This window comes from Papaver somniferum, unplaced genomic scaffold (assembly GCF_003573695.1).
Source record: "Papaver somniferum cultivar HN1 unplaced genomic scaffold, ASM357369v1 unplaced-scaffold_84, whole genome shotgun sequence".
Lineage (NCBI taxonomy): Eukaryota > Viridiplantae > Streptophyta > Magnoliopsida > Ranunculales > Papaveraceae > Papaver > Papaver somniferum.
The window spans coordinates 1,354,980-1,370,626 of NW_020651415.1; the positions used below are offsets into that span (position 1 = coordinate 1,354,980).

Below are 15,647 nucleotides of genomic sequence, written 5' to 3' on the forward strand. Positions count from 1 at the left end.
GTTACTTAGTATGTCTTAAACCTTGGTTACTATCACTTTGGGCGTGCTACTGGATTTCCAGTAGTTACATTTTGGCGTCTAGAAACAGGGAACTTAGATTGAGGATTCACCCTCATCTAAGGAGTGGAGAGAAGCTGAAGTTGTAGGAGAAAGAGATCTTAGTGAGACGTCCCTTTTAAGACTAGGGTTTAAAGGATAACCGATATTGAAACTAGTATAAGTTGATGACTAGAACACCAGATCGAGAGGCACACATGATAGCGACAAGGAGAAGCAAACGATTGGAGGCCAAAAGAGGAGGAACATCGGATGCAGGAGAAAGACAGGGCGTGAACCAGCGGCGGACTGAGGAGGCCAACAAAGATAAATTTAGAGAGGGATCTGTACATACTTACGACAGGGAAACCATCGCAGGAGAAGAGATGACTCGCGAGGATATGGAGGAGAATACTGGTGAAGAAGACATGTCGTTGGATCAGCTAAGGGAGACGCTTCGCTTTAAGAGGGAGAGATACAGGGATCTAGAAGATCAACAAGCCCGGTTGACGAGACAAAACACCAGGTTAGAGTTGCAGAATCGCAAGCTTAGCGAAGAAGCGTCATACGAAGCCATGGATTCATAGGTGGACACGATATTATCAGGAGAAAAGGAGTTACGACGATGAAAATACACCCGCGAGGACGACGAAGGAGAGCGAAGAAGAAAGCGACTAAGAGAAAACAATAAAGAAAGAGAGTTGAGAAGAGCATTGGAAATATCAAGTTGAGAAGATCAAAGGTGGAGGTACGAAGAAGGACGGAGGCACGAGGAAAATGAGAAGAGAAGAAAATATGAAAGACAACACGAATTCAACCGGAAGGATGAGGAAGAAAGGAAGCATGGTAAGGAAGGGTTAGTTTGATGAGAGGAGACCGTTGGGAGAGAAATGGAGGGAACCTAAACCAGGAAGTCTTGGATGAGTTGCGATATATGAGAACACTGATAAACAATTCTCTAAGAGATAGCAGAGTGCAGCTGGCGGAGGCAATATAAGAGGCCGATAAATCTCCATTTACCTATGAGATAATGTACGCGGATATCGTAGAAAAATGAGTGCTACCAATACTACCAAGCATATTCAGCGTATCTGAAAGTGTTGTGCATCACTTGAAACAATACACCCTTTCGTTGATACAATGGGGACGAAATGATGCAGTACTGTGTCGATACGTCCCAGCGATCTTGGCCGGGGAAGCGTTAGCCTGGTTTGATGGGCTACCAGAAAGATCAATTTCGTCGTTCAAAGACTTGCAAAGGATATTCTTGACCACTTATATAACTAACAACATGTTGAGACCAGGAATTGAGACTCTATTCAATTTGAGAAGGAGACCATAAGAAAGCCTGCGAGGATTGGTGACGAGGTGTCGAACGCTATGCAGCGAGCTTGCAGGGAGAGTTGACGAGAAAAATTTCACCTTAGCTTTCGTAAACTCTTTAATCCCAATTGACCGGTTGTACACTCAAATATTCATTATTCAAAAATCTTTGACAATGAATGAATTGAGAGAGTACATAGCCTTGGAAGAAAAGCATAGGCAAGTTAGAGAAATGGCACCGATTACAGCGAAAGAAGGAAATTCAAGGCTATTACCAAGGACAGTGCATGTCGTGGATAATTATTCGAAACATGAAAAGGGAGAGCCTTCAACTCCAGTCCCAGCGAATCTTGTAGCTGTATCAAGTGAAGATCAAGAATGGATCGATCAACAAAGGTATGGGGAGTCAATATGAAGGAATTACGAGCCCCGAATTTATAATACAGGATATCAATAAAGAAATAATCAAGGACCTAGATTCGGATAGCGGAGACCAAATGCACCAGATTTTGAGGATTTGAAGCTCCCTAGGCTAAACCCGACTGTGGAAAAGGTATGAGAAGCAATAGTATTAACAGAGACGATCCCACCACCACCCAATTTGGGAAGAGAGCCACCCCCAGGGACCAGGAGTCATGAATTCTGCTGATATCATAGTTTTCATGGGAATCACACAAGGGACTGTCGAAACATTCGACGAATTATACTTTTTCTGATAGAGCAGGGAAAACTCGCACATTTTCTGGAAGGCTATGTGCCACCACCACCACCACTTCGTGACAATCAGCAAATATACCAAATTGAAGTATATCAGGTAGCAAAAAAGCCAAATTATAATACGATAATACATGCAGGGAAGAGCATCCAAAATTTCCATGACAACATGCTTAAAAGAGTACATAAGAGGGACTTCGAAGGAAACGAAATATTTAGCGTGACAAAAAGAGAACCATTAGAGGAACATAAGAAAAGATAAATAAAGCTCTCAGCAAAGGATGCACCCGAAGGAGGAAACTCTCACACAAACCCCTTGGTTGTAACCCTGAATTTTGGGAAATACTCAAAGTGGGAAGAAGAACAAGTCGAAAAGAACAAAATATGGGCAATTAACAGAATATTGGTAGATACGGGGATCTCGGTCGATATACTCTTTTATCATACCTTTAGAACCATGGGGTACAAGGACTCGGATCTCGTGCCATCAATGTACAACATATATGGGTTTAATGGAGTTGCATCTAAGCCGAAAGGAAAACTAGTTGTAAAAGTTTTCGCTGGCGAGATGGTAACGAAATTCACGGTCTGCGTTATAGACATAGACTCACCTTACAATGCTCTCATAGGGAGACCATGGATACACGGGATAAAATGGATTGCATCTAATATCATCAGGCCATACGATTTCCCATGCCAAGTGCGATTTGCGAGATAAGAGAAGATCTTCTGGACGTGCAAGATTGCATCAAGAAGGACGTCCATACTATGAGGAGAAACAAAGAAAGAAAATCGAGCAAAGGAAGAAGGTGTGCGAAGAAAGAAGATCGGAGCAACTTATGGCATTAACAATCAGTACATGTGAAGAGTTGGATGCAACCCAGAGGGACTTAGACGAGGAGGTAAAAATGACGAGTGATGGTGAGAAGGAACGCCATATGACTCCAGAAAAGTGAGGTCAAGTCGAGGTAAAGCGAAGTGGAACGACATAGAAAGGAAAAATGACTAAAGGAAGCGAGGCATCGAAAAGTGAGAAAGAAACCCCTACCGTTAAAGAAAAACGAACCCCGCGATGAGGCACCAAGATAAACACTTCTAAGCATAAAAAGGAGGAGAAACAAGAGGTTCATGAAAGCGTTTAATTGCATGATTCTCTAGGTAAAGGGAAAAAAGCTTACGAAGAAGAAGAAATGGAGCGATTGAAGGAGGAACTCTACCAACAAATACGAAAGAAGGAAGACTTAGTGAAGGAACGCATAAGATTAGAAATGCAAAATGAGAAGCTTACAATTAATAACAATCATTTGAAAAGGAAGCAAGAGAAGAGTAGTGCACAAAGAAGAGAATATGTTCCGAAAAGGATAGCTGAAGGATGTCGCGACTATCGTCGAGATAGCAAGGGGCAAGGGGAACAAAACGAACGAGAATACTTAAAGATAGACATAGAGAAGAGCAGGAGGGAATTCAAAGACAGAGAGTATCTAATGCAACAATCAATGGTGGACAGCAGGAGAGGAAACATTAACCAAATGATTGAGAAGGAAATGGGATGTCTGGAGCGTTACCGGCCATGTACGTATGCCAAGTCTTGGCTACGATGCACTCGATCCCAAAGAAACCTCACTTAGGGTATGGCTTCGTAACCCCAAGCCATATCGGCGAAGGTGATAAGAAGTCACGAAAAAAATGACTGTTGTAATAACTGGATGGAAGGATACCAACATGCATGTTAGGGTTAACCTCCTTGAAGGGGAAAAATTATTTTTCCTAACATGCCTTTCATTCTACCTGTCATTAATTTGGAAATCACCTTGTAACTGGTATTAGCTAGAGAAATTGGTCTGAATTTAATGTAGAATGGATAAGAAGAAGGCAATACAGAGATTGCAGATGATGAAAAGGGAAGAAAAGGATGAGAATTGACGATAATAAAGAGATCAGAGAAAAGATAAAAGAGATAGAGAATCGTACTAAACAATAATAATATTGATAGGCTAGCATGACCTACTCAAAAGATAATAAGAGGAATTCTACCTAAACTAGGAACGTAAAGGACTTCCAAAACAAGTAAATTAAAACAAACGCAAGGGATCAACAATCATTGTTCATACAGACGTAAGGGATCAATAATGATTGTTGATACAGATGCAGATGTCCTACATCAGAATTTCACAAGGGATATGGGATTCAAAGTCTTAGGAATTAAAGAGATGAATGAGATATTAATTTCTTTAGAAATATGAACCATTTTGAAGAAAGTTTGAATCATTATAGTCAGATCAGTTCCTACAGTTTCCCAATTCTGTTGGAAGAAATTTGGTGGGAAATCATCAGACCCTGGACTTTTATCAGGCTCCATGGTAAATAAAATCTTTTTAATTTCAATTCAATTTAAGTGACACTAGTAGGAATTAGGTTTATTATGTTTTGGTGCATTTCAGGGTTAACAGAAGTGGCAATTTTGAAAAAATGTTGAGTTATGCACTCAGCAATCTCCTCTTTGGAATTAAGCCAGACATTTTCATCGTTATGTATCATATCAATTATATTTCTTCTAAATTTCTTTTTAGCTTTTGTATGGAAATATCTAGTGCTTCTGTCTCCTAACGCCGAGTTCTGATCCCTACTTTTGTATTTCCAAAATTTTTCTTTAATAGAATACCAGTTAGCAAGGTCAGTTCTTAAGTTGGCTAGCACTTCAGTATTGTTCGGGCAGTTTGCAGTATTGTTGGTTCTATCCAGTTTTTTCTTTATGTTTTCTATGTTACTTTTTGTGTTCCCAAAATTTTTTCTATTCCACACTCGAAGAATCCGTTTAACATTTCCTAGTTTCTTGTTAACCTTATAAGCTTGTGACCCTTTAACACTACATAACCTATTATGCATAAGTTGTGCTCATTTTACATGTTATGGGTTTTATGAACAACTACTTCTATAATTTGTGTCTTTTTCGTATACAAATTATTGAACCGCTTACATTTGACTGCAAACCTGTAGTGCATCTTGGAAAGATTGCATAATCTGTTATGCTAACTTTTGAACGACTGCATAACCTATTATGCATACTTTGAAAGACTGCATAACCTGTTAGGCACACTTTTGAACGGCTACATAACCTATTATACATACTTATAAAACATTGCATACCTTATTATACATATTTTTCGCTCATTTTTACATATCACATGTTTATGAATAAGTACTTTTATATTTTGTGTATTGTTTCGTATACAAATTATTATGCAATCTACATTTGACTTTGAACCTGTTATACACACTTCAAAAGACTGCGTAACCCGTTATACAAACTTTTGAACGATTAAATAGCCCGTTATGCATAATTTCCATTTTTGCATGTTATGGGCTTTGTTGAACAACTTTTTTCATAAATAATCACTTTATATTTGGCTGCATTACCCGCTATACATACTTTTTAAAGAATTATACATAAGTTCCATTTATGTTCACTTGTTATGGTCGGGACCTTTCTTTATAAGCTTAGATTTCAATTTGTTAGTTGTACTTGTTGTACATATCTTTTTAAAATCTTTACAAAATTTACAGAATTTCAAAGCACGGTTTTTGAGATATGTTATATATTTGTCTTCCAATTATATTCCTGAAAAATAAAATGCATAACAAATTATGCAGATATTTTCGTAACTCCAAATAAATTATGGATCTAACAGAAACAAACCGTAAAATATTTCAGGTCCGAAAATTAGAATAATATTCTTGTGGGCTTATTTCCCCTTTCAAAGACTCTCCTCTTTTTTTCATTTTGGGTTTTCTCATATAACGCAGTTTAGTCGAAGTCCTTAGAGACACCCACCCACCCAGTTAAATTGGCTCCACTGTTGGCCGAACTTGTCATCCTAACAACAATATTTAAATCTCGACATCACCCTATAGAAATTTTCAGAGAAAATAGAAGAACTTAGCCGTGTACCCCCAGCGTGCACCACGGTCCAGGACCCTTGATGCCTAACGCCAGTCATTCCAACTTATGAATCATGTAAACTCCAGTTCCGTGGAGTAAATCATTACGCAGTTCAAATTCATACCAAGAAAATGTACCAACATTCAATGATTATGGGTGCTGTACGTACTGGTCATATTTATTCAAGCGTAACTCCCACCAAACCGAACTACTCCCACCCAATTGCTCTAAATATTTTAAGTTATCTTCTTCTTCTTTCTTTATGAAAATTAAGCACATAGACCCACTCTTCTTCTTCTGCAACAGAAAAAAGCATTTGTCTGTAATGGAAACTAAGCACATAGACCCACTCTTCTTCTTCTGCAACAGAAGAAACATTATCTCTAACAAACGGCCCCCCATATCGCTGTGTGCAGTAATTGACAATATTTACGTTTGGGATTTATGTCCATATGCAGAAGCCTGAAGACTTACTCAATATATCCATAAATCAGCACGTTTCAGTTTCAAGAGTGAGAACCAAGAGGTATGATCAAATGTTAAACTAGGTTCCGAGATCAAATCAACCTGCGATAAAAGCCTGACTTATTCTATTAGAGAAAAATATATTTAAATATAAATAAATCTAGCTTTCATAGTGAAATCAGAACTTTAAATCTTCCCTATAAAAATTACGTACTGATCTCTTCATTCAGATTAATGTCACACAGTATGGACCGCGAAAGTGCATCTCCACACGAGGCTTGAAAGAGTGCCGTGTTAGATAAAGAAGTTTAACCACATATTACTATTTGGGTCCTACGTTTGTCCGCTATAGTGTTTGTGCCATAGACCAGCTAGTCAAAGAAGTCACATAGTCAAACTGTTAGTGTCGTCCGTTTACATCCATCACCTTCCGTAAGTGACTAATTTATACCAACAGGGTGATTTTTCAATCCACGGAAAATCATCCCCACAAAATAACGAACCCAAATGAAGTCAATTGCTTCGCAAAGCACAAAAATCCCTATGTTTGATCCTTTCGAATCAGTTTCAATCAATTAAATAGACCCTAGACACCAAAGATCCACAAATATGGTAGAAAAAGAAAAAACTAACTTTAATCTTCATCTGGGTACCTCCGATTTCTCCCCCCTAGAGCTTATTTTGTGAATTGTTGTTGTTGTTGGATTCTTGTTCTTCTTCTTCACTCTATAATAGAACCCAGTCTCATCTCAAATCCCATTCCTTGTCTCGCAAGAAAGCATGAAGATAGCTGAGAACTTTAATTATATCTGTCTCTGTAATTTGAAATTATTTCTGTCTCTATCTCAATCTCAAATCCCAATTTTTTGCATTTTAGAATAACTAGCACTATTACTTCACATATGTATAGTTTAGATTTTTGATATCAGTTGCTAAGAAGAGCATAACCCTAAATTTCAAATCTTTAATTTCATTACATAAAAACCTTAAATTAGCATGAGATTTGGTTCAATTTGTCAGTTCTCTATTTTGTTCAAACTAGCAAAAGATTTGGTTTTGCTTTTGTAGAGCTATTGAGGTGAAGAAGAACCGGATTGTGATTCTGTCGGAGCAATAAGACGCTGGTGGTACGTTGAAGAAGAGTAATGCGTGGCGGTGGTCATCGGTGAATTGTAGAAAATTTTTAGGGTCTGTTTGGTTGAAGTAGTGAAAGACCAAATGCGCTGGCAACCGGTGCAAGGATATACTAACTGTAGTTAACCATAACTAACATTTTCCTCATCACAATTAATGCTAGTGAAGTGGTTAAAGGTCGACTTATAACTACAGTCTCACCCTGTCGCAACCCTCTAGTACTCTTGAATTGATTCCCAGGCGTCCCATTGAGGAGAATAGAGAAGTGTGCAGTCGATACTAGAGTCTTGATCCACCTTCTCCATTTCTGACCCATTCCCATTTTGCTCATGATAATGTCTAAATAGTCCCAGTTTACTTTGTCATATGCCTTCTCTATATCCAATTTGAACATCCACCCATTCGAGCCCTCCCTCAGCTTAGAATCAACGCATTCATTTGCCAATAATATACTATCTATAATTTGTCTGTTTTGCACAAATGCATTTTGTGTATTCGATATAACATGGGGAAGTACCTTTTTAAGCCTTGTAGAGAGAACGTGCGAGATAATCTTGTAGCAAGTATTGATCAAGCTTATCGGCCTATAGTCGGTCACCAGCTCCACATTATCTCTTTTCGGAATGAGAGTGATAAAAGTATTATTTGTTCTCCAATCTAAGAAACCATTAATGTCGAAGTAGTGAACCATGCTCATGAAGTCCTCTTTTATAATATCCCAGAAATGCGTGTAGAACTCAATGGGGAAGCCGTCAGGTCCCGGTGCTCTGTTAGATTCCATCTGTTTAATAGACAATACAACTTCTGTTTCTGTAATTTTAGTTTCCATTTCCTCCCTTTGCACTTCACTAATTCTTTCAAATTGTATATCTTCCATGAATGGTCTACTCACCTCCTCTTCTGTGTACAAATCAGAATAAAACTCTTGTAGTTTCTCCACAATAAAACTCCGATCTTCTGTTAAGTCTCCATCAATCCTCAGACAAGAGATGTTGTTGGCCCGTCTCCTCCCATTTACAATTCTGTGAAAGAAGCCAGTGTTCTTATCCCCATCTGCAATCCACTGTCCTTTTCTCTTGTTTTGGATCCTTTTGTGCTCCAAATTAGCCCATTTGATGTAGTCTTTTTTGAGATTAATCCTTTGTATACGGTCTTGGATGGTGGATGTCCCTTCCTCGTCAACAAAGTCTACCTCCTGGATCTGGACTAGAATTTCATCCATCTTCTTGCCTACTTTACCAAAACTATCTTTATTCCAGACTTTAAGATATTCCTTGACTGCCATCAGTTTCTTGCAAAAGACATAACCAGGATTCCCACTGAAAGTTAAATCCCCCCACCATCCTTGCATCTTATCTTTCAGGTCGTCACTTTCTAACCAAATAATCTCCAGTTTAAAAGGCCTTGCACCTGAATACATCATAGTTGTCGACAACATTAATGGAGTATGATCTGACACAGGCCTCGGCTTTGCACTCTGAATAGTATCCGAAAACATGGCTTCCCACAATGGATTTAGCAAGAATCTATCAATTCTACTACAATATGGGTTTTCTTGAAAGTTAGACCAAGTGTACTTAGCACCACTAAGGGGCAAATCCACCAGATCATGATTGGAGATGAAACTTATGAAATCTCTCATAGCCCTGCTGACTCCTCGAACTCTATTTCTATCTGCTATCGATTTTGTAACGTTCCAGTCCCCTCCTAAGAATCCAGGAATACCCCACATCCCCATGACCTCTCCTAGTTCCCTCCATAATGTTCTCCTATCCTTCCTGTCATTTGGTGCATATATATTTGATATGTAGAACTCTAATTGTGTCGTCTTCGACTTGAACATACAAGATAAAGAATGAATTCCATCCAGTTTGTCGATGAGTTCAATTTTATCCTTCCTCCATAATATACTAATCCCCCCCTTGGTTCCCCTAGAAGGTATGTAACAATAATCTACATTGGGGTGGCACCAAACCTCTCTTCTGTGTTGAACAGAAAAAACTTGGAGTTTTGTTTCTTGAAGTAATACTACATCAGGATTCCATTTCAAAAGTACTGAGTTGATGGCTATTCTTTTATCTTTGTCTCCTAGTCCCCGTATATTCCACGAAATTGTTTTCTCTATCATCGGAACCAATCTGCCTTTGCCCTTTTTCTCCTGTCCTCCTTCGAGCCTGTAGGAATTGTGCCGCGTAGAAAGCTGTGAATTCTACATTTTTCTCGGTTGAGACGACTCAGTCCTTCACTAATTATACTTGGGATCTCGACTGCAAACTCTATATCTTCACTCTCATCTTCACTTACTTCCGTCTTCTCCCCTTCACTGCTGTCTTCTAGGTCCTGTGACTCTACATTAGGTGCTTCCAACATTTGTTGAACTCCAATAAGAGCGTCATCTGTTATTCCACATGAAACAGTCTTTTTAGCTTTTAGTATTCTAGATTTTCCCCTCTCCATAGCGACTACTAACGATCCCATGATACTCTCCTCTACCATGCTCTCCATCCCCCTGAGGGGTAAACCCATAAGAACCCCCACATTTGTGACTGCCTGTCGTAACTTTTCTTTCTCAGTCTTCAATTGGTCTTCCTTCCCCTTCTGCACTGCTTGTTGGTCTGAGTTCTGTTCTTCTTCGTCATTTGTGTCTGTCAATATTCCAACTTCTATGATGCCATGATTTTCCTCGACTTCTCCTGACGACCAGTACTGTTCTTCAAAAGGTTGATCTTCAAATTCCGTTACAATTGGATTCTTAGTGTTGATGGGAATTGCTTCACAAACTTCAAAAGGTTTGGTGAGAAGAGCTATTTGATTGAACTGTGGGTTATCGCTACCCACAACTTCATTATGATCTTTCTCACACTCTTCATCCTTCTCACTATTTGACTCTCCTTCTTCTTCTTCTCCATTACTCAAAACCTCGACAGCATCTGTATAATATTCCAACCACGATTGCTGGATTGATTGTGCATCGATGGAATCTTGTATGTTGTGGATGAAATTTGATTGTCCCTCTTTATCAGAACAATCCTTAAATTCTCCATCCCTCAATGGCTGATTGACCGACAATTTAGGTAGAGAATAGGTGGGAACCGAAAACTTAGAACACTGAGATGGCATCGGGTTGATATTACATGTTCCAGTAGTTGGACCCAGAAGTTCCCCCTGCCTAAACTGATCCATCAAAGGGCTAATCACCTTGTACGAGTAACTAGGTCCCGGCTCAGAAGTATGTTGCACCATGCCAAGTTGGGTTTGTTCTTCTTCTAACACCGGGCCCTTTTCTTCCTTTTGTGTTGTCTGAACTTGTATTTTTCCTGTCAAAGTTTCTCTGCGATCAGTAATAATAACCCAATGATGCTTTAACCCCTTTGAAATATTTGCCACCACGTTAACTGCTGTAGCATTCACGTTTTGTGTGGTTGTATTGCTGCCCACATCTCCATCTTCCATTATCTTAATACTTTCCCTGTTCTTGTTTCTCTTTCTCCATTTATATCTCTTTTTCCTGTCCTTTTTCTTCTCATAATACACATCTGACCGAGTCCTTTTCTTTATCTGATCCTTCTTGCTTTTTTCTATATTTCCTTGAGTAATCACATCACCTTGTCCTTTTCCAACTGTTTGACTAGGCTGAATACTCTTTCGTCTGTCAATCTCATCCTTACCCATGCGTAACGTACTATAGGCCCCTTGTTTATTCAAAACATCTTCATTTTCAATTATTACTCTGAGCTTATCTTCCCCAATACCAGAGCGGTATACCGGCTTCAAGTCAAGCACTGTAATACCCACCGTGAAAATCAAACCCTCCTCATTCAATGGCACTGTATGTGGCAAATCATTGATACTGTTCTTGCAATTAATAAGAACCTTAATTCCTCCAAGTTCATTAAAGTCAATCTCAATGATTGACACATATTTACTGAGAATTACTCCCACTGTATTTTTGGACCATAAATGAAAGGGTACTCCAAGCAGAGATATCCACACCTTTTTGCCATTAATGGAGGAATTGATAGCATTAACTGATGGCCACCAACGAGAGAACCTGATTTCACCACTTAAGAAAGCAATGAATTTTTGATTTATCAACATGTCATGATCTTTAACTGATTTAATGAACAATACCCCCATATTCTCTGAGAATGTACTGATTTTTATGTGTTCTTGAATAAGGAAAGTCGCCTGAATACGATCTTCAACCAACCTCCAATCCACTGGTTTTGTATCCACAGTACAAATAATAACTTCATCCCAATGATCAAAAGATCTCTCTCTCCCTTCGAACGAGATTTTTGGACCTTGTTTTGTTGCAACTGTTAAATATGAAATATTTCCACCTACTCCTTTGATTTTGATATTCCCTTCATGAAGATTCTGTCTCTGCAGCTCTGGCCATCCAGTATTAAGTTTCAGTGATTCAATTTTGTTATTTGCCGCTCCTCGACGATGAAAATCCTCATGTTTGTTAATACCAATTTGCATTAGACTTATGAAATTTCTCCATCCTTCCTGTTTATGACCTTCTGGAATCACCAGATGATGTATCTTTTCACCGCTATTACCTGTAAACCAATCAACAGCAATGTACTTCCCTCTGCTATTACTTCTCTCAATCAATAGTAGAGCAGATCCATGTCCTAAAGGCAATCTCCATTGATACGGCATGATAGTGCTATTACCTCTAGATTTTGCTGCCATGATTGTATTGACCAGCCAAACCGCTCCCTCAAAAGAAATGATACAAGAATTTGTATACCCATTTGATCTTTCTATAATGGTTACTTTGGGTTGAAACTCTTTCCAGAACATACATACTTCAAAATTCTTATCACCCACTTGTGCATAAGAAGTTGTCATAATAATCGGAAATTACATGAATAGGGAGACGACTTCACTGGATCTATTTATCTGGATTTTTAGGCGAGAGGTAATCTCCTTACTGTATAAAACGTTTTTGTTTCAAGGCATCATTGACAACAATTCCCGGTCTAGTCTCCTCAAGCTGTTGAATATCTCTAAGGAGATGTTTCTCCCCTTTCCTTTTCACTATGGTTATGGAGGGACTATGCAAGATGGTACAAAAACTGGAAGTTACTGGGGTATACAAAGGTTTCAAAGTCAAGCCAAATGGAACACAACTGTCACACCTTTTGTTTGCAGACGATACAATCTTCTTCTCTAGTGATGATGCTGAACAGATTCTTAACATTCGAGCTCTTCTTATTTGCTTTGAAATCAGTTCGGGACTTAGTATCAATCCAATGAAGAGTTCGGCAATCAAGTTTGGAAATACGAACTCGGACGACATTGTTGAGACTGGTCTTGGATGCATTTTCCAGGAGTTACCTGTTATGTATCTTGGAATGCCAACAGGTGCCCAGTATAGACACAAGAATATTTGGGACTCGGTTATAGAGCATATGGAGAAGAAACTACAGTCTTGGCAAGGGAGTCTTTTATCTTATGGTGGAAGATTGGTTTTAATCAAAAGTGTTTTAAGCACACTTGTCATATACCTCATGTCAGTTTATTCGATGCCGGCGTCAGTCGAGAAAAAACTTAACAAGATCATGCGGAACTTTCTATGGGGTAGTGACACAAACAACAAGAAGAAATATGCTTTAGTTTCATTTGAAAAGGTGTGTATGGAAAAAGAATATGGTGGGCTTGGCATTAGACAGTTGCGGGTTATGAATGATGCGTTATTGTGCAAATGGTGCTGGAGGTTTACGAATGAAGAAGAATCACTGTGGAGAGTCCTTACTAAAGAGAAGTATGGGCTTACGAAGAATAAATGGGATATAAGGAATATTAGATCATCATATGGTAGTTCGGTTTGGAAAGGTGTCAACATGAGATTGCAAAAATTCATGGAGGGGATCAGATATTGCATTGGCAAGGGAAATAGGACTCTATTCTGGACAGATCAGTGGATCGGCGATCTCAAGCTTCAGATAGAATTTCCCAACCTGTTCAGAGTATCAAGGAAAAAAGACCACAACATTGATAAGTTCTATTCTATAACTGACGGCAACATCAGTTGGAATTTAGACTTAAGAAGAAGACTTACTGATGAGGAGATTCAGGAAGCAGTGAGACTCACAACTCTTTTGGAAACAATAGTTATCAGTGACAATGAGGATACAAGGGTTTGGAAACACACGAAAGATGGGACTTTCACTGTTCGATCTTGCTACAAAGTATTGGCTCATAAAGAAAATACGGTGTTTCCTCATAGGGATGTTTGGAATAGTAAGGTACCATCTAAAGTTACTTTTTTCACTTGGTTGGTACACCACAATTCCATTCTTACCCAGGATGTACTTAAAAAGAGAGGTCGATGCTTGGTAAATAGATGCAACATGTGTAAAATGGAGGAAGAATCTATTAATCATTTATTCTTGCATTGTACTGAGGCAACCGAAGTGTGGAGATATTTCTACAAAGCATTCGGAGTGGATTGGGTTCAGGGAAGAGATATTAGCATGGTATTTCTTGAAACAAAAACTAGAGTCTTCACAAGAAAAGGAAATTTTATATGGAACGTGCTTCCATTTGCTATTTGTTGGGGAATTTGGAAGGAGAGGAACCAAAGAACTTTTAATGATAAGGAAATCCTTGTATATAATCTCATTCTGGAAATCAAAGCCGATATTCTATATTGGGCTCAGCCAACGGGAGTGTTAGATGGAGTACACTTTGAAGACCTTGCTCTTAGATGGGAGGAACTAGTAAGAGAGTGAAGAGTTGAGTGCTTGTAATGGATTTCACTGAGGATTGTTCATTTGTTTGTGGTGTTTGGGTTCTCAATTGTATTATTCTTTATTACTTATCAATATAATTATCTATTTTTGCTGATCAAAAAAAAAAATAACTACAGTCTCACAAAATCTTTTCTTGTCTCAATATCTCTTCATCTTTAAACAGACGGTTAATGATTGTCGCCAAAAATAGTAAATTTAGCTCATTATTGAGTCACCACCCTTTAATCAATTCATTCCTGTATAGCTTGCTGGTGGGTTCTATATAAACTCATTCAAATAACAAAATCAGATGCATCAGATTCAAAACATTATATTAATACCTAGCTGAAGAAACAATTACGATCAACTATCACAAATGGCTCATCACCATACTGTTTCAGGTCTAGTTGGGAGACTTGTAACTGAATCGGAGGTTCACTGCAACGCAGACAAGTATTACAAAATATTTAAGCACCATGAAGATGTTCCGAAAGCAATACCTCATCTTTACACAAGCGTCAAAGTTGTTGAGGGACATGGAATTACTTCCGGTTGTGTCAAGGAATGGGGTTATGAGCATGGTATGCACATATCATAATTAATCAATACATAAAATTTGTGCTATATTAATTCTTTATCTCTCATATCATATGTGCGTGAGCTTAAACATGATTTACGGTTATCTTATGTGAGTGTGCATACAGAGGGTAAATCACTGATTGTCAAAGAGAAAACGACTTACGACGATGAAACAAGGACCATACATCATATGGTAGTAGGAGGAGACTTGACGAATGATTACAAGAAGTTTGATGCAACTCTTACAGTTAATCCATAGGCTAATGGACATTGAAGCATTGTGAAGTGGACTATAGATTATGAGAAGCTTAATGAGGATTCTCCAGTTCCTGTTCCTTATCTAGCTTTCTTCCAACAGGTCATCGAAGACTTGAACTCTCACCTCATCGCTTCTGATTAGATGATCGATGGATATCTCGACCAATATAAAAGTAACTACAAATGTCCATGTCCTGCATACCGTGTGTGTGTGGTAATGAAAACTATATATAAATATGGACTTGCTAAAAAAATCTGTTCCCTACTTAATTATGGTTGTTACTTGCATGTATGTGTGGTTTGGTTCATAATAGTTGCGGCATATGAATAAATTATCTAAGCCTATCTTTTGAATTGTTAGGATATATATCGACCCCGAATTTTCCATGCTTAATAGAGCTATTTAATTTTCGTGCGCCTCATTGTTACAGTAGTAAAGTAACTGGATG

At 38.5% G+C, this 15,647-nt stretch overlaps 1 pseudogene; it reads left to right on the top strand.

Annotated features, from left to right (window-relative positions):
* The first annotated feature begins 14,651 nt into the window (after nt 1-14,651).
* Nucleotides 14,652-15,414, top strand: LOC113345831 (annotated as a pseudogene).
* The last annotated feature ends 233 nt before the right edge of the window (nt 15,415-15,647 follow it).